The sequence below is a fragment of the Dama dama genome, chromosome 24 (genome assembly GCF_033118175.1).
Source record: "Dama dama isolate Ldn47 chromosome 24, ASM3311817v1, whole genome shotgun sequence".
NCBI lineage: Eukaryota > Metazoa > Chordata > Mammalia > Artiodactyla > Cervidae > Dama > Dama dama.
In genome coordinates, this window is record NC_083704.1 from 49,923,522 (window position 1) to 49,943,543 (window position 20,022).

Below are 20,022 nucleotides of genomic sequence, written 5' to 3' on the forward strand. Positions count from 1 at the left end.
TACTTTCAAAACACACATAGGTTCTGCAGCCGGACGCCCTGGGTTCAGATCTTGGTACTGCCATTAGCGCTGTCCCCGTGGGAAGCTGTATAACCTCTCTGAGCGCCCGTGTTTGACGTGAGAGAATATTATACTGCGGGGTCTGTGAACAAGAGTTGCCATGTTCGGGGTGTTCAGAGCAGGTTCGAGTCCACAGTGAGGGCCTGCTCTCGGTTAGCTAGCAAGGACGGAAGAAGTCTGGAAAGACTACACCCTGGAGAGCGGGGTCCCTGTGGGTACAACACCCCCAGCAGCCAGCTCAGTGCCAGGAAGGCCCTCCGAGTGTTTGGGGGAGCTCACACATCGTGGGCCCCTGGCTGTGTGTTGCCAGATGTGTTTTCTTTGACCGGTAAAACATAAAAAATATACAAAAAAAATTTAGTTGCCAGCACTTGAAAGATCAGTATGTTCACATTCAAGGTTGCATTTCTGGCTACGACACGGGAAGAACTGGCCACCTGGGTCCACGGCGCCATAAGTCCCCAGCACAGGGGACACTCAGCTGCACCCAAGCAGCCGGTGCCCACCCCCCGACCCCACCCATCCAGGCTGTGTGTCCGGTTGGCCAGTCTTTCTGCCACCTAACTGAGCCCGCAGGCTCACGCAGTTGCCATGGTCTTTGCCAGTATTTTCCTTCTAAGTTTCTCAATGTCATCCTTAATGACATTGTGGCCCAAGCAATTGTGAGCAGTTACCATGTGCATCGTACCCTCGGAGGGGCTCACCACACGCCTCTTGCCGCAGAGACCCTGACCAGAGCTGCTCACCCCAGTGGTGACCCTCTGATGCTGATGCTGCCAACCCCATGCTACAGACTCAGGGCCTCGAGGCTCACAGGCTTGAGCTTCTTCACCCTCTCTGACAATCGTAGGCCCAGTTTACAGATGAGGACACTGAGACCAGAAGAGTCAAGTCACTCACTCTACCACTTGTCCATGGTTGAATAATACAGCACACTCACACAAAAATGAGTGGCTTAGAACCACAGCCATTGTATCCGCTTATGGTCCTGCAAGTCACCGACATGGGCCAGGTTAGCTGCAGGGGACCAGTGTCCCGCTGCTCTTATCTGGGGCCAGCAGATGGGCAAGGGGCTGGCTGATCCTCCACGGCCTCTCATACACACCAAGAGCTGGTTCTGGCTGTTGGTTGGGCCTTTTTCTCCACTCAGTCTCCTTTCTTTAGGGATAAGGGGTGCCCTGGGCTCTTTCACACTGTGGGACCATATCCCCTGCAGGTGAGATTGGAAGCTCCAAAGTTCCACTAGAGTCATCCCTCTGCATCCACAGGTACAGGGTACTAACTGTAGAACTCAAACATCCTTGGATTTTTGTATCTGAGGCAGTTCCTAGAACCAATTCCCGTGGATGTGGAGGCGTGAATGCATATCACGTCCGCTGCATTTACTGGCCAAAGCAAGCCCACACACAGCCCAGATTCAAAGAGAGAAACACACAGCACCTCTCAATGAGAAGAGTGGTGAAGCCACAGTGCAAAGATCTGTACCAATTGTCAGAAGCTGCTGAAGACCTTCAGACAGTCTCCCTCGCAGGCCAAGAGTCCAAGAGGTCCTCTCTCCTGTGACAGCACCAGCGATAGGATTCCTTTCTTTCACCCCCAGAAACCAACCTTAAGCATGGTGCAGTGGGTAGGACGAAGACTTTGGAGTCAAGAAAACCTGGTTCCAAGCTCTGCTCTTTAGAGCTGTGTGTCCTTTGGCCAGTTACTTAACTTCTCTGAGCTTCATTCAGTATTCTCATGTGGATCATGAGGCTATGATGCTATAGGGTGCAGGTGAGGATGGCTACTCACGGAAGTAAAGGGCATGGCACCAAACAGGACCTCAGGCAGTGGCATGAACAGCGGTCATGGTGGCAGCAATCACCCCCCGGCATGGCAAGAAACTAGCCACATTCCTATCACCCTGCTTTTGATGACTCATGAGCCTCCTTGATTCAGCAAATTGCAGGGTGCTTCCTTGGAGGCACTGGGAGGGGGCTCCTGAAGGTTCTTGATCAGGCTCAGGCTGGGGAAGCAGAGGGTTGGGAGTCAGGATGGGCTCGGCCTCAGCTCAGGCGTGCCAAGTCCTCCCCCATCCCTGGGAAACTCCAAGGAATGTTTTCCCATGTCTTAGGAGAGACCTGTACCACGAGCAGGGTGGGGACCTACCTTCTCTCTACCGAGCAAGATCCTGGGGCGCAGGAGAGCAGCCTGGGCTCCTGAACCCCAGGTACACCCTGCATCGTGCCCCACCTGGCTGGCGGCAGGTAGCCAACTGGGCCCTCGTGGGAAGCCTTTGGGCCAACTGCACTTCCTCTGGGCCTCAGGTTCTGTTTATAAAGTGTGAACAGTAAGACCTGTGCAACTCACACCACTGATTTGTTAGCAATTCCTCCCTTTTCCTGAACACACGCCCTGGGTGGCTTATTTTTTTAAGCTATTTTCTTTAAGCTTATTTTCTTTACATGACTGTTTGATTTCATGGCATCTGACAAAAAAAGAAGGGTCGCTCTTTCCATTTTACAGAAGAAAGAGAAGCCCCAGGAAATTAAGTGTCTTTCCCAAAACTACAGAGCTGGTCAGAAGCAAAGCTGGGTCTCGCTGATTACAGAGCCCTTGCTTTCATCCACAAGATAATAGCGCCTCAGGGTTACTGGGAAGAGACAAATGGCAGGCTAGAAACACTAGGAACCCAACATTTCATTCCTGACCCAGGCACTCGTCCTAGTTTTCAAGCTGAGACCACCTCAGAGGCCTTCATCCGAGTTCACACGCTTGTGCAAGGATTCCCCGGTGTGGGTCAGACAAGGTTGCCCTCCACACATGAACCGGACCAGGGAGACCCCAACGCTGGCTTTACCACCGGCGACGAGATCTCCACCGTCTGGACGGCGGCCCCACTCTGGCCACGACCTTGCTGTGTGGCTTTGGGCGAATCCCCCACCTTCTCTGGGTCTTACTTCCTGACATGCGCACAAGAGTTTGGTCAGGGTCACATGAATGAGTTTGATTTCCTGTTCCCTAGTTTCGCCTCCCAGGAATTTGAAGGCACGTGGAGATGGAGAACAGGCCTCAAACCCCACTATGTGGAAAGAGAATGCAACTGGACATTGGGGCGACGCAGGGAAGGCATGACAGTGGCACGTGCCCTCCTCCGGGGCACACGCCCTCACACCCACAGGTCTCTGGCGTGAGCTCTGGCGGGCATAAGGTGGCGGCGCAGGACAACTCTGAGCGTCGAAATCATAAACACCTGCACAATCTTGGGCAAGAGCCTCGACCTTTCTGAGCTCCCATTACCTGGCCTGTGAAAGGGGCAAACCCTGTGCAGGGCGCCGGGCCGGGGAACCCAGGAAAGGGTTCGCCTGGCGGTAGGCCAGCGGTGACCACTCATTAAAGAGAAGCTCCTATCTTACTATCCTAACCTGCAAGCCCTCCTGTCTGCAGGGATCCCTCCCGCCCTGGAGAGAGAAGCCTGGGGCAATTTCTTAGTGGCAGATGGCTCCTGAGTTATTCCAACACACCCGCTCCTCTGTACGCAGCTGGGCCCCAGGCCTTCCGCAAGGTGCGGGAAAGAGGACACCCTCTTGTGCCTCCAGCTGCTCCACGTGACCCCCAGGTCGTCCAGGCTGAACCTTCCGGAGGCTGCACGGCGATTGCTTGGAGCCTCCACACGCCGGCAGGAAAACCACACGCGGAGCGCGTTCTCAACGAGCAGTGTAAACCACTTGAATTCGGGTCTCACAAACCAAGAAACCAGTTCTAAGTGTTTTCACCTCTCCCACTGCTTCCTTCTAAATTTCATTAGGGCTGACAATTTGTATATCCACTTACGGTGTAATGTGATTTAAATGGCTGGCCGTAACTGTTAGCGATGGAGTTTTCCCGGGGCGCGGGGAGCCGAGAGGCAGCAGGGACCTTTTTCCAGCGCGGCCAGGCCCTTCCGCACCCGGGCGGTCGTTTTATAAGCCTGGATGTGGCTCGTCAGACGCGGTGTCCGTCCTTGGAGATGGGAGGGCCTGCCTCTTGGCCCCCTTCCCTCTTCACCCCACAGTCACTTTTGTTCTTGGAGGCCGAGCTGTCTTGGAGTTTTCGGCATGCAATAAAACACACCCGACCGCAGGCCCCGCGTCGAGCCAGGACGGCTGGGGTAGAAGCCAAGCCCCTTGGCCGGCCGGCTACATGGTTAGGCGGAATTGATAGTGTGTGTCCTGCTCTGCGGCTTTCCTTTTTGTTTTGGCTTTGTAACTAAAACAGAGCTGATGCCTCGGAGATGGGCTGTTCAGCTTTATTTTATTCGCATCAGTGTTTCACACACATTGTGTGTGTTTGTGTGTGTGTTTGCGGGGGAGGTAAGCAGTTATCATGGATTGAACTTGGGTTTGAATCCTCGCCCTGTCTCCTTTGGGGATGATAGGCAGGACCTTGTGCCTCTCTGAGTATCCATTTCCTCATGTGGAACAGGAAGCTGGGTGTTCCTGCCTTGCAATAACTGATTAGGTGAAGTGTCTAGAACTGCATTGTCCAGTGCAGGAGCCACTAGCCACATACAGCTATTTCAATTTAAGTAAAATAAAAAAGTAAGATCCCACATGCTGCAGCTAAGAGCTGACACAGCCAAAGAAAGAAAGACGATGTCATTCATTTAAAAAATAGCAACAATAAAATATCCAGTTCCTCAGTTGCACTAGCTGCGCTTCACATGCCTAACAGTCACACAGCCAAAGTGACGGAGACGCTACAGGACTTTCCCACTCTGAGAACAGTTCTGCTGGGAGCACTGGCCCGGAACCACACCTTGACCCACTAGACGCTCAAGATGGACCAGCAGGAGGAACCGGGGGCCGCCGCCATCGGAACCAGCACCTGCGGTGGACAGGGGCTGGTTTAAACCAGAAAGACATCATCCACGGTGCAGCTTCCCCAGGATGGAGAACGTGAAACTCACATAACAGCTGTCTTGCTGCAAGGACCCGTTACTCGTACGGAGAATGCCCAGACGTGGGAAAATACCCCCCAGAGAGGCAGATGCCACAAGAACTGCCACGACTGCAAAGTGCAAAATGGAAGCTGTCACTGCTCAGGCGTGCAGAGTGCCGTCGGTTCTGGCCCAGGTTGGTCACGGTTCTTTGGGCGGCAGTCCCCGAATCCCGCTCCAACTGGAGGAAACCACCGCTCCGTGGAAGATGGTGTCAGGTCTCCTGGAAGCCAACGAGGCCTCCAGCCATGGGGTGGCTCCGGGGACCTCAGATCAGAGATTCGCGGACCTGCCTTCTGCTGCGTGCTCCGCATTTGTCAGTGCTCTAGAATCAGCTGGAATATTCTAAGATACAGATGCTGGAGCCCTCTTTTGGACGTCAGACTCATTGTGCTCAGAGGGAGTCCTGGAAGTCTGTTCCTTCTGGGCGCCTTGGGTGAGGCTGAAACCCCTGCTCCAGATGTGCACTCCCAGGTCTCCTGTGTTTCTAGAAATCTCCCTGCCAGGTTGAATACCAGGCCCCTGAGCGGGGATCTGCCACTGTTCAGTTGGCACGCTTGGGGGTGGGGGTGGGGAGCTGAGCCTGACTCCTGGGGTCTAAATCCCTAGAATTAACATAGGACCCTGCAACCTCCATTCTGGGTCTTTATTCAAAAGAACCTGAATCAGGATCTCAAAAAGCTATCTGCACTCCCATATTCACTGCAGCTTTATTCACAACAGCCAAGATCTGAAAAGAGCCTAAACGTCCATCAACAGATGAATGGATAACGTACATACACAAGGAAATATTATTCAGCTTCAAAGAAAACAAAAAGCCCAGAAATGCTGCCATACGTGACAACACAGATGAAACTGGAGGACAGACGTGATGCTAAGTGAAGGAAGCCAGTCCCAGGACAGGTACCGCGTGATTCCACTTACATGAAACATCCAAAATAGTCCAGCGCCTACAGAGAGAGAGACCAGAAGGGCGGTTGCCAGGGGATGGAGGGGAAGGGGAGGTGGGGGCCACTGTTCAAGGGTATAGGGTTTCAGGCATGCAAGAAGAATAAATTCTAGCGACCTGCTGTACACCCCTGCGCCTGCCGTTAACAATACTGTATTGTACAGTTAAACTTTGTTAAGAGGTAGATCTCCTGTTAAGTGTTCTTGCCACAATTTAAAGGGGGGTAAAAAAAAGAGAGAGAGAGTGTTCTGATGAGGTGTCCAGAGAGCGCACACACGGCTCCTGCAGGGCAATGCCGTTTCAGGACTGCATTTTGTGACGTCTGGGGGTGCTGAGGCAGTCTGTCATGCAGTCACAGATAACTGATTCAAAGAGCTATGTTTTATTTTCTTTTGGGGGGAAACCATTTCTCTTACTATTTAACGTGTTGTTGATTTTGCAACTTTTCAGTGGAAAACTTAGTCCTGAGAATACGTGATTTTAACGGGTGAGTCACACGCCTGACTTGCTGATATCCAGGGGTCTTCATCTCAATTTTGCCCTTAGACTAAATGCTCTATTTCATAATGGAAATGAATGGGGAAAACTATTCGTGTGTGTGTGGGTGGGGAATGTCTGAATAGCAGGGCACAAAAGTGTTCACAGCAGCAGAGTCAGTTTTTAATTTGATTAATGTTTATGTTATAATATTGATAATGAATTTTTTTCAAATAAGTCATTTTAACATATAAAAGGATATATGAAATAATGGTTGACATGTGTGATTATGCCTGGGAAAACTGTGGAAAACGATCTCTGTCGGCTACCTTCAGGTTTGAAATTAGAGAAGTTTTGGGTCCCAGGGTGGAGGGTCGCTCAGGAGTTTGGCAGTTGTTATCACACTCCTCCCTGCCCGGGAGTCAGAGAAGCAGGATGTGCTAGGATAGTTCCTGAATGTCAGACTAAGGACCCTTAAGGAGTTTTTTCTTTGTACTTGGGACGGTGCTCAGTGCTGACAATTATTCTAAAGTGCTGAGGGAACAGATAAAGAATTTAAGTCAGACTCACAGGGTGAAGCTTGGGGGGTGGGGGGGAATCAGAGTGCTAGTGGTAAGAACTCGGCTGCCAAAGCAGGAGATGTAAGAGATGTGGGTTTGATCCCTGGGTCGGGAAGATCCCCTGGGCGTGGCAAGCCACTCCAGTGTTCTTGCCTGGAGAATCCCATGGACAGAGGAGCCGGGCGGGCTGCAGTCCAGAGGGTCACATAGCACCGGACAGTACTGAAGGGACTAAGCTTATATACACGCATACATGGTGAAGCCTGGAGAGGAGGGATAGCTGGAGGATGTTTACTTGACACAGAGCATGTGGGTTCCCTTACGTCTCTGACCTGGGGCTGGAAGAACAGGGGACCGAGGACGTGTGGCTGAGCGGTTGTGGCCTTCAGCGGGGGTGACTGAGGAGCTGGGCCAAACAGCAGTGGAGATCGGCCCCCTCGGCCAGCAGTCCAGGGAAGCGAAGCTGTGGTGAGCACAGGGAGGTCCTTCCATTCGAGGCTGTGGTAAAGCGGGATCGCAGGCTCCTGGCAGGCAGTGCGTCCCAGCAACGGAGGAAGCTGGGAGGGAGCTCCCCCTGGGCTTCACCGGAGCTGCCTGCCCCCTTGCCATGGACGTGTTTTCTCAACGACTTGAAGATACAAATGAATTAAGGGCATCTTACTTATTTGTTCACTTGCTATCTTGCTTGCAAACAGGAACTTTCATTACTATTATTATTCATAATTATAAACTTATAATTTATATGTACAATTATTAATATCAAATAATGTTTGCACCTCAAAGTCTATTGGGTTTGGTATCAATATGGCTATGGTTGTCTTCTTTTGGTTGGTACTTGTCTCTTTCAATCCTTTTATTCAACTGCTCTGAATCTTTAGATTTTGAGTATTTCTTTTAAACATCCAGAGTTGGGTTTTCTTTACTCTGACAACCTTTTACTCTTTGTCTTTTAACTTAAAAGTCAGTTCATTACAGTGACTGTGATCATTGATATATTTTGAGCTTTCTATTTGTCCTACTTTTTCTTTCTTTGGGCTTCCCTGGTGGCTTAGCTGGTAAAGAATCCACCTGGTTTGATCCCTGGGTTGGGAAGATCCCCTGGAGAAGCAAACGGCTCCCCACTTAAGTATTCTGATCTGGAGAAGTCCATGGACTATTCCATGGGGTCACAAAGAGTCAGACACGACTGAGAGAAATTTCACTCACTTTCTTTCTTTCATCTATCTTCCTTTTTCTTTGGGGTGAGTAGTGTTTCCTTTTCCTCATTCCATTTTCTGACTTTTTTTTTTTTGAAAACCACATTTCCTACTTTTTGATAATGTGGATGCCTAATATGCTTAAACATTTATATTGAAGACAGTCAAATGTTAATCAGTACCTTGATCCTCATCTCAAACAACGTGAGGTTCTTAGATGATTTCAATTTTAGTTTTTCTCCTAATGTATATGCTTTTATTTGACCAGTGTGTTAGTTGTTTAGTGCCCTAAAATAGACACTGCAAGTATTATTTTATAAAGTTAGTGTTCATTTAGATTTCCCAACATATTTGCCAAGATCTTGTTTCTCAGACCATCTGTGATTTGTACTGACCTTGCCTAGTGCTGGAAGTACAGCCTTTAGATGTTCTTTTAGTGAGTTATCTTAGTGGGAATTATCTTAGCTTTTATTTTATGGAAAATGCTTTTATTTAACCATCAGTCTTAAGTGGATGTTTTTCTGGGTATAAATGACAGTTCTTCATCCGTTTCTTTACTCACAAAATATTATGATAACCAAGCTGTGTGCTAGACACTGAGGAATCAGGTGTGAACTAGCGCACACTGTCTATATTGCCATGGGATTAACCAGATGGGAAAACAGACACTCAAACCAGTACACCCAGAGACATGAACATGCCAGCGGAGCCTGACATGTAGGGCTCTCGGTGCTCTGAGAGTTTCTACGAGGAAGCTCGTCCCAGTCGGGGGACCGGGGAAGGTTTCCCTCAAAGAAATGAAAATTGAGTTGGGGATTAAACCAAAGCTCAGTGAATAAGTAGGAGGTACCCTGGGCACAGGCAGAGTTGGAAAGAGTGGAGTCGGGAGAGTATTCCAGCCATGAGAAATAGCAAATGCAAAGGTCCTCTGTGGTATGGCATGTCTGAGAAGCTGGAAGATGGCCAGTGGGACTAGATGACCAAGAATGGAGGCAACGGTGGCCAGCGAGGCTAGGAAGTTCAGCTGGAGGTCAAGAAGAGCTTGCAGATTGTGGTGAAGATTTGGGGCTTTCTACTAAAATGATATCTTTCCATTTAGAATTCATAGTGGAGAAGTTGAAGGAAGTAGATAAGGAAAGAGGAAAGGCAGCTAGCCAGACAGGTTTGATTCTCAAGGATAAGACCCTGTCTAAAGTACAAGGCACTTGCTATTGAAGTCCTTCTGCTAACAGTCTGTAGCCAGACATAAACCTAAACTTCCCGTCTAGGATGTTCACAACTTGCTAAAGCTCATTTCATCTAAATGAGAAAGGTAGATAATCAACAACTTTTCCTTGACTCACTTTTCAAAATGGTTGACAAAAAGCATTAAAGTTAGTGTCAGCAATCTCCCGTCCCATCCTCTGCTCCTGTCCCTGCTCTGTCCCTCCCCAAATACACCATGGAAAAAAGACAGTCTGTCTTCAGCAAGTGTGGTTGGGACAATTGGACAGCCACGTGCACATCAATGAAGTTAAACACATCCTCTCACTATCCACAGAAATAAATTCAAAATGGCTCAAAGACTTAAACCTAAGACATGACACCCAAAAACGCCTACAAGAGAAAATAGGCAAAACACTCAGATATAAATTGCAGCAATGTTCTCTTAGGTCAGTGTCCCAACGCAACAGAAATAAAAACAAAAATACATAAATGGGACTAATAAAACTTAGCAGCTTTTGCACAACAAAGGAAAATCATAAATAAAAGACAAGATAATGTATGGATGGATGGGGAGAAGCTATCTGCAAATGATGCAACTGACAAGGGCTTAATTTCCAAAATACACCAATAGCTCTTGCAGCTCAATAACAAAAAAACAATCCACTTAAAAATGGGCAGAGGACCTAAGTAGACATTTCTCCAAAGATGATATATGGGTGGCCAATCAGAACATGAGAAGATGCTCAACATCACTAATTATCAGGGATATGCAAATCAAAACTACAGTGAGGTATCGCTGCATGCTGGTCAGAACAGCCATCATTGAGAAGCCTATCAATAACAAATGCTGGAGAGGACGTGGAGAAAACAGAGCCTTTCTGCACTGTTGGCAGGAACGTGGTTGGTGCAGCCACTATGGAGAATAGCATGGAGGTTCCCTAACACATTATTGATCAGAGACATATTAATATGCCTTTTGCTACTTGAATATTGTTGACTAGAGACATATCAATACGTTTTTAGGGAGTGATACAATTAACATTATTGTGCGAAGTTGTTAGAGCTTAAAATCGATCACAGGTTTATTATATAACTTATGATTGTCATCATCATTCACATTTTGCTCCATTAGGTTTTTGTACCAATCATGAACATTATAGACACAAGTTTATTACCGTAAAATTTTCAAAAATGACTCATCACAAAAAAATTGCAAAAATGAGTGGAGATTTCTTTCAGTGAATTTTATGCAAATATTTTCTCTGATTGTTCAAGCAACATATATACTAGTATCTCAGAAGATGATTGTTCTTCAGAATATAGTTCTGATTCAGACGATGTGAATATTAGACCAACAGAAAGACAAAAAACCTTACTGATTCTGATACAGACAGTGAAAATGGAATGCATGGTGATGGAGAATGCGCCTTTGCTTCTGCACAAGAGTGGACTGAAGACAGAATTTCATGAAGACTTTCTAGGTGTGTCAGGTGTAACTACTGAATGTAATAACCCACAGTGTTTGTGAATAACAGATTTAATTTCGGGTAGTGACTTTTTTCGAGCTGGTTGCTTCTCAAAACTTGTATCACCAACAGAATGCAAAATCATATAAAAACTATGGTAAGGCCTTAAAATGGACTGATATAGCCACTAGTGACATGAGGAAGTTTCCTGGATAATAATTTTGATGGGACAAATAAGAATCACAGTGGAAATATTGGTTGACTGATACTTTACTTGAAACATCTATCTTTCCAAAGTTTATGACAAGAAGAAGATTCAAACAAATAATGACATTTCTTTAGTTTAATGACAACTTGGCAACTCCACTTCCTACAGAGGGAATTTCAAAAGTTAAGCCTCTTCTGGATTATTTTCTACCAAAATTTCAATTGCTGTATATATTCACACAAGAGCTATCACTTGATGAGACAATGATAAAAGTGAAGCGGATGATTCTGATTCAAAACCTATAATCCAGGAAAACTCACAAAATATGGAATTTTGGTCAGAATGGTTAGTGAAAGTGAAAGTGGACATATACGCAACCTTGAGATTTATACCTTGAGGGGAAGGGAAGAAACTAAGAAACAATATTATTGGTAGTAACCATATTTTGGGTCAGGGAACCATGCCATGTTTACCAAGACAATTATTATAATGGTGTGTGTCCACATCTGAAATATTGTTGAAAAATAAAACCAGAGTTTGTTGGACTATAAGAGAGAATCATGGTCTACCAAACCAATTTAAGGAGAAATCTAAAAATCTACAGAGGGGCGAAATGACATTCTTATGGAAGGGGGAAGCAATTCTTACACGGAAAGACAAGAGGACTGGCTATCACGTAACTAACCCCATTGGCACATTTAGAGTATAATAAATATATGAAAGGAGTTGATCAATCCATCAGTATCTGGCAAACTTTAATATCCTCTGGAAAACTTGAAAATGGTATAAGACAGTGGGTTTCTATTTGAATAACTGTAGTTTGTTCAATGCATTTAAAATTTATTATAGCCTTAATGCTCCAAATAAAATGCCTGACAAGCAATTTCTCTTGGCAGCACCTAGATAATGGGTCACTGACCATTCTGCTGAATGCAGTGGTAGTCCCACACCTGGTCCTTCTTGTGGCATTTCTAAAAGAGCCCCCGGCAGACAGCCACCCTACTGAGTATCAGGTAAAACAAAAGAACACATTCTAGACGCAGTAATACCCACAGGACTAAAAATAAAAGGTTGCCAGAAAGTACAGAGGCTGCTCTTCCAGCACAGGGAAACACTATGTATTTGTAATCGGTGTTCTCTTTCCCCGCACAGAGGTGTCTGCTACACCGCCTATCACACTATGTCACATCATCTAGTCAATCAGTCGTGTCCAATTCTTTGTGACCCACGGTCCGCAAGGCTCCTCTGTCCATGAAATTCTCCAGGCAAGAATGCTGGAGTGGGTTGCCAGTTCCTTCTCCAGGGGATCTTCCCAACCCAAGAACTGAACCCAGGTCTCCAACTTGCAGGCAGATTCTTTACCATCTGAGCCATGCTTTAGCGAGACATCTACAAAGTTTCAAACAAATACATTAAATGCAAGAAATTGTTGATATTTACTCAAAGGCAGGTGTTTCAATATTCACACATAACGAATTGCTGGTCACAGGCATTAGTTCCTGCAAAAATCACCCAGTTAGTAATGTGTTAAAACTAAAAGTAGAGTTATCATATGATTTACAAATACCCACTCCTGGGCATGTATCCAGACAAAACTCTCATTCGAAAAGATACTTACACCACTATGTTCATCACATCACTATTCACTACAGCCAAGACAAGAAACAATCTAAATGTCCAATGATAGAGGAATGAATAAAGAAGATGTGGTACATATACACAATGGAATATTACTCAGTCATTAAAGAGAATGAAATAATGCCACTTTCAGCAACATGAATGGACCTAGACAGTGATTACCACACTACGTGAAATCAGAGAAAGACAAGTATCATATATCACTTATATGTAGGATATAAAATACAATATAAGTGAACTTATTTACATAAATAGAATCTCAGACATAGAAAGCAAACTTAGAGTTACCCAATGGGGAAAGGGAGTGGAGAGGGATAAATCGGGAGTTTGGGATTAGCAGATACAAACCACTATATATAAAATAGATACAGAAAAAGGTCTTACTATATAGCACAGGGAACTATATTCAATATCTTTTGGGAGAGATCAAGATGGTAGAACAGAAGGACATGGAGTTCTCCTCCTCCCACAAATACATCAAAAAATCTACATATGGAAAAATGCTCACAGAACACCTACTCAATGCTGGCAGAAGATCTCCTAGGATCAAAACTGCACGAAAGGGCTTCCCGGGTGGCTCAGTGGTAAACAACCCGCCTGCCAATGCAGGTGACACCGGTTCCAGCACCGGTCCAGGAAGATCCCACGTGCCGCAGAGCAACTAAGCCCGTGCACCTCAACTACTGGGCCTGTGCTCTAGAGCTCGGGACCGCAACGACTGAACCCATGAGCTGCAACTACTGAAGCCCATGCAGCCCAGAGCCTGTGATCCGCAACCAGAGAAACCACTGCAATGAGAAGCTGGCATACTGCAACTAGAGAGTAACCCCTACTCACCACAACTAGAGGAAAGCCCAGGTCTCATCGAAGATTCAGCACAGTCAAAATTAAATTATTAAAATTAATTTATAATAATATTATAACTATATCATACTTATATAATATTGTTATAATATTAATTTATAATTTATAATAATAAACCTGCAAGAAAGATCACCAAGTGACCATGTACAAAGGAAGGGGAAACAAAATGGATTCAACATGGGGCCTGCACCCCTGAGAGGGTGCTAGGAAACAGGAGAGGTTCCCTCACTCTGGGAACCCCCTTCAACAGCTGGGAGATCAGCCAGGACAGGAAGGACCTTCACAGGCTCAGAGCAGAGTGTGGCAATGAGCCTGTGGTGGGTCAAAAGAGAGGAACCACGTGGACCTTGGCCATTTCTGTTGGCTGCAGTCCACAGCCTGAGTCTTGCACCTGCTGGCGTGCGCAGTGGCTGGGTGCTGAAACTCAGGTTTCAACAAAAAGATCAGCAGAGAGGACTGGGGCTGGCTGTGGGGAGACAACCCCAAGGGGATAGAATTTGTATCCACCCCTGGCTGCACTGCAGGTATAGGCAGGATGGAAGCCCCGCCCAGGTCGACCATCGAAGCCCCCTCGTTAATGCACATTTAGAGAGAAGGGTGAGGCCCACCACTGCACCTTCTTTCCCGAGGGCTCACAGTGGGGGTGGCTCCACCTCTATGAGGTCTGCGGGTGTGCAGCCATGGGCTGACCACACGTGTAGGCGGGGCTGAAACTCTGAGCCAGTCACCCTGGTCCATGTGATTTCAGAAGTGGGGCTGAAACTTAAGCTGTATCTTGGCAGCTTTGGAGGACTGATGCTGCTGGCACCTTTGTGAGCTCAATGCCTGAGTGACATCTGAGCCGACTGCAGGTATTCCCATGGTGGGGTGCATCCGCATCAGCTGCTGCAGGCTTTGTGGCTGCAAGCATGTGGAGGTGAGGCCAGGGTCGGGGCTCACCTCATAGCTTCCACGGTGGGTCCAGGCATGCGACCACAGCTTCTTCCAGTACCTGACCTCCATGGATCTGCACTGGAGGCTGTGAGCTCAGTGCCCGAGGGACATCTGGGCTGACTGCCTGCATCTCCAAGGCTGAGGCATGGCCAAGGGCAGGGCCCAGTGAGAGTGCCCTCGGGCAGTGGGCACAGTGGGTGATGGGTGACGATACAGGTGCACTTCCTGGTGGAAGGCTCCTGTGAAGGAATACTCACTGGATTCTCTCCCAGCTGAAGCACTCCAGTCCCACCTACTCACACTGCAAGTCAGAGAGAGAGCTGGGGAGCAGATCCTACCCTGGATAGGGCTTTGAAAATCACGGAGCAAAGAAGAGACCCTTGTCAACATCCTGACCAGCTCTGGTCACACTACCAGTCATGACTCCCATCAGACAATCATGGCCAGAGCTCACCAAGGAAAGATGTGGTAGGAACCCATACTCAAAAAGGCTCTTGCATTAAAAATACTAGACTCATGCAGGCTACACAGATATACACATCTGAATGCAAAGTTCCAAAGAATAGCAAGGAGAGATAAGAAAGCCTTCCTTAGTAATCAGTGCAAATGGAAGGAAACAATAGAATGGGAAAGACTAGAGATCTCTTCAAGAAAATTAGAGACACCAAGGGAACATTTCATGCAAAGATGGGCACAATAAAGGACAGAAATGGCATGGACCTAACAGAAGCAGAAGATATTAAGAAGAGGTGGCAAGAATACACAGAAGAACTATACAAAAAAGATCTTCACAACCCAGATAATCACAATGGTGTGATCACTCACCTAGAGCCAGACATCCTGGAATGTGAAGTCAAGTGGCCATAGGAAGCATCATTACAAACAAAGCTAGTGGAGGTGATGGAATTCCAGTTGAGCTATTTCAAATTCTAAAAGATGACGCCGTCAAAGCACTGCACTCATCATGCCAGCAAATTTGGAAAACTCAGCAGTGGCCACAGGTCTGGAAAACGTCAGTTTTCATTCCAATCCCAAAGAAAGGCAATGCCAAAGAATGCTCAAACTACTGCACAGTTACACACACTAACAAAGTAATGCTCAAAATTCTCTAAGCTAGGCTTCAACAGTATGTGAACCCAGAACTTCCAGATGTTCAAACTGGATTTAGAAAAGGCAGAGATCAAATTGCCAACATCTGTTGGATCATCCAAAGAGCTACAGAATTCCAGAAAAAAACATCTACTTCTGCTTCACTGACTATACAAAAGTCTTTGACTGTGTGGATCACAACCCTAAAGGAAAATCCAGTCAATCCTAAAGATAATCAATCCTGAATATTCATTGGAAGGACTGATGCTGAAGCTCCAATACTTTGGCCACCTGATGCCCAGAGCCAACTCATAAGAAAAGACCGTGATGCTGGGAAAGATTGAAGGCAGGAGAAGGGGATGACAAAGGACAAGGTAAGGTTGGATGGCATCACCATCTCAGTGGACATGAGTTTGAGCAAACTCTGGGAAATGATGAAGGACAGAGAAGCCTGGTGTGCTGCAGTTCATGGGGTCGCAAAGAGTCAGACACGACTGAGTGGTGAACGACAACAACAACAGGCTACAAAGGGACATTTTTACATAAAAACAGCATTTCGAGACCACAGTAGATAACTGTTTCTCAATTCATAGTGTTAGAGAAATGCAGAAGCAGAGGCAACACTCCCAATTAAAAGAACAAGAGAAATTTCCCATAAGAGTGAAGAATGAAGCAGACCTCTCCAGCACGGTAGATCCCTAGTTCAAAAAAGGACATAATAAAAATACTGAAGGAATTAAGAAAGGCTATTGACAGAAATACAGATCACTGTCACAAGGAACTAGAAACTATAAGGAGGAGCCAATTAGAAAATGCATTTGATGAGATGAAGCCAAGTTGCAGTCAATAAATAGCAAATGAAATAATGCAGAAGAAAAAGTAAGTAGTCTGGCAAACAGAATAATGGAAATCACTCAATGAGAATACCAGATATAAAGACAAATTTAAAAAAAATGAAAGGAATATACAAGACCTATGGGACAAGAAAAATGAGTCGATCTATGTATAATAGGGATCCAAGGAGAAGAAGAAGGACAAAATGGGATAAAAAATGTATTTCAAGAAACTATAACTTCCTTTGTGGGATGGGAGACAAGATGGTGAAGTATCAACATGTTAGGTTGTTAGAATAGGAAAAGAGAGTCCCAAATGGCAGTGGCTAAAAGGCAAAGAAAGAGAAAAGCCTGCGAAAATGGAACAAAAGAAAATCCATGCACCAAAGTGAGAACCTCAGGTGAAACAAATACATCTCCTTCCTGTGGCTAGCCCAATTTGCACAGAGCAGGCTCAGGGAGGGAGGAGACAAAACATAAAAAGAGGAAGCCAAGACAGATTGAGGTCTCTCCTTGGGGGTCAGCCCGCCCTCACACCTCAAGGGTGTACTATCCTTTGTTTGCTGAATAAAACTCAGAGCTGTAACTGAGCTGTAACACTGGTCCACCATTTCAAATCTTTACTGCAGTAAGACAGAACCAAGGAAATTACACACTCTCCCAACAAACAGAAGAGCTTTGAGCTCACTCCTCTCATGAACATACCAAAATCACAATTAACTGCTAAACAGCCATCAATTAAAAAACGTTCAGTTCAGTTGCTCAGTCATGTCTGACTCTTTGCGACCCCATGGACTGCTGCACACCAGTCCTCCCTATCCCTCACTAACTCTTGGAGCTTACTCAAACTCATGTCCATTGAGTCGGTGATGCCATCCAGCCATCTCATCCTCTGTCATCCCCTTCTCCTCCTGCCTTCAATCTTTCCCAGCATCACGGTCTTTTCAAATGAGTCAGTCCTTTGCATCAGGTGGCCAAAGTACTGGAGTTTCGGCTTCAACATCAGTCCTTCCAATTAACATTCAGGACTGATTTCCTTTAGGATGGACTGGTTGGATCTCCTTGCAGTCCAAGAGACTCTCAAGACTCTTCTCCAACACCACAGTTCAAAAGCAACAATTCTTTGGCACTCAGCTTTCTTTATAGTCCAACTCTCACATCCATACATGACCACTGGAAAAACCATAACCTTGACTAGACGGACGTTTGTTGGCAAAGTAATGTCTCTGCTTTTTAATATGCTGTCTGGGTTGGTCATAACTTTTCTTCCAAGGAGCAAGCGTCTTTTAATTTCATGGCTTCAGTCATCATTTGCAGTGATTTTGGAGCCCCCCAAAATAAAGTCTGCCACTGTTTCCACATCTATTTGCCATGAAGTGATGGGACTAGATGCCATGATTTTAGTTTTCTGAACGTTGAGATTTAAGCCAACTTTTTCACTCTCCTCTTTCACCCAAGATTAACAGGTCATGGTGGAGAGTTCTGACAAAATGTGGTCCACTGGAGAAGGGAATGGCAAACCACTTCAGTATTTTTGTCTTGAGAATTCCATGAACAGTATGAAAAGGCAAAAAGATAGGACACTGAAAGATGAACTCCCCGGGGGGTAGGTGCCCAATATGCTACTGGAGATCAGTGGAGAAATAACTCCAGAAAGAATGAAGAGATGGAGCCAAAGCAAAAACAACACCCAGTTGTGGATGTGGCTGGTGATGAAAGCAAGGTCTGAAGCTATAAACAGCAATATTGCATAGGGACCTGGAATGTTAAGTCCATGAATCAAGGCATACTAGAAGTGGTCAACAGGAGATGTCAAGAGTGAACGTCTACATTTTAGGAATCAGAGAATTAAAATGGACTGGAATGGATGAATTTAGCTCAGATGACGATTATATCTACTACTGTGGGCAAGAATCCCTTAGAAGAAATGGAGTAGCCATCATAGTCAACAAAAGAGTCCAAAATGCAGAACTTGGATGCAATCTCAAAAATGACAGAATGATCTGTGTTCATTTCCAAGGCAAACCATTCAATATCATGGTAATCCAAGTCTAAGCCCCAACCAGTAATGCTGAAGAAGCTGAAGTTGAACAGTTCTATGAAGACCTACATGACCTTCTAGAACTAACACCCAAAAAAGAGGTCCTTTTCATTACAGGGGGCTGGAATGCAAAAGTAGGAAGTCAAGAAACACCTGGAGTAACAGGTAAATTTGGCCTTGGAGTACAGAATGAAGCAGGGCAAAGGCCTGGGTTAACAGGGTTTTGCCAAGAGAACGCATTTGTCATAGCAAACACCCTCTTCCAACAACACAAGAGAAGACTCTACACATGGACATCACCAGATGGTCAACACCAAAATCAGACTTATTATATTCTTTGCAGCCAAAGGTGGAGAAGCTCTATACAGTCAGCAAAAAACAAGACCAGGAGTTGACTGTGGCTCAGATCATGAACTCCTTATTGCCTAATTCAGACCTAAATTGAAGAAAGTAGGGAAAACCACTAGATTATTCAGGTATGACCTAAATCAAATCCTTTATGATTATACAGTGGAAGTAATAAATAGATTTAAGGGACTAGATCTGATAGAGTGCCTGATGAACTATGGATGGAGGTTTGTGACATTACACAGGAGACAGGGATCAAGACCATCCCCAAGAAAAAGAAATGTAAAAAAGCAAAACGACTGGCTGAGGAGGCCTTACAAATAGCTATGAAAGAAGAGAAGTGAAAGGCAAAGGAGAAAAGGAAAGATATACCCATTTGAATGCAGAGTTCCAAAGAATAGCAAGGAGAGATAAGAAAGCCTTCCTCAGTGATCAGTGCAAAGAAATAGAGGAAAACAATAGAATGGGATAAACTAGAGATCTCTTCAAGAAAATTAGAGACCCAAGGGAACATTTCACCCAAAGATGGGCTCAATAAAAAACACTAGAATCTATCAATAATGATATTCTACATCCAAAGACATAAAGAAGAAACCACAATGATATGGTAGGAGAGGCATATACACAATATAATCAAATTCCACATCCCCTGGATGGGTGACCTATAAACGGGAATAATTATATCATAGAAGTTCTCCCACAGAAGTGAGAGCTCTGAGTTTGATGTCAGGCTCCCCAGCCTGGGGGACCAGCATTGGGAGGAGGCACCCCCAGAGCATTTGGCTTTGAAGGCCAATGAGGCTTGACTGCAGAAGCTCCATAGGACTGGGGGAAACAGAGACTCCACTCTTGAAGGGTACATAGAAGGTCTCACATGCACCAGAAACCAGGGCAAAAGCTTCACAGGCGTCTGGGCCAGACGTACCTGCTATTCTTGGCGGGGTGCCCTGGGTAGTTGGTGGGGACCTGTTGTGGCTCACCCTGGGGACATAGAAACTGCTGGCAGAGATTATGGGAGTATTCATCTGCATAAATTCTCGCTGGAGGCTGACATCTTACTTGGGTCATTAGAACCAAGACCTGGGATGCCTCAGGCCAAACAAAAATCAGGGTGGAAACACATCCACACCCATTAGCAAACAAGCTGCCTAAACACTTCCTAAGCCCATAACCACCTCTAGACATGCCCCTTGACAT